This window comes from Nematolebias whitei, chromosome 9 (assembly GCF_014905685.2).
Source record: "Nematolebias whitei isolate Nwh7 chromosome 9, NemWhi1, whole genome shotgun sequence".
NCBI lineage: Eukaryota > Metazoa > Chordata > Actinopteri > Cyprinodontiformes > Rivulidae > Nematolebias > Nematolebias whitei.
Genome location: NC_056506.1, coordinates 20110218 through 20111014, shown reverse-complemented (window position 1 = coordinate 20111014; position 797 = coordinate 20110218).

Sequence of the window (797 nt, the reverse complement as noted above, 5' to 3'; positions counted from 1 at the left end):
TCAAGGGGCTTCACTTTTGAGCGCACACCTGCCTGCATGCAGTCGCAGTGTGAGATATTTATTATCAGTCACAAGTTCATGACTGCTGATTTTATCGTTATTAATCGGTTCATCCTGAGGAGCTGTTGGCCTGCTCTGTTCATCGTTATACTGTTACAATTCGTATCCTCCGTTGTTCCTATTCACAGCAGCAGGTCTGTTATCTCAGCCTTTTTCCTCACCAGAGATCAATTTTCTCTGGTGCGCTGCTGCGCATGGAGCACGTAATTACGCACATAGAAGGCTGAGTGATCAAATGTTTTTTGTGCAACCAGATGCTTCATGTTTGTGTCTGAATGGACCCAGTGAGGCATAGACTACATCCTGCTTCGCCTTTAACCCATTAGCGATAGCCTTACAGGGCGAAGCCTGTACAAAATAGAACGTTGGTTATGTACTGTAACCCCAGATTCTGAGTATAGGCGCAGCCCTTTAAGCTCTGGGCCTCACTGGTTCCTAAATGGCTGAAGAAAAAAAAAGCTATTTGGGAGCCGATTGCCCGGTCTCACCGTAATTTATACAGACCGGGGGTGGGGCCCACACAGCCGGTGGGCGCGGACTAAAGTTTTCAGTGCTGCGCAGCGCGCAAAGGGATTCAAAAAGCGTTCAATACAAAAACAACTGGACTTTATTTGTAACAGAAGACGTTTCGCTCCTCATCCGAGGAGCTTTCTCAATTCAATGAGCAGTGAATCTCTCACTCACTGCTCATTGAATTGAGAAAGCTCCTCGGATGAGGAGCGAAACGTCTTCTGTTA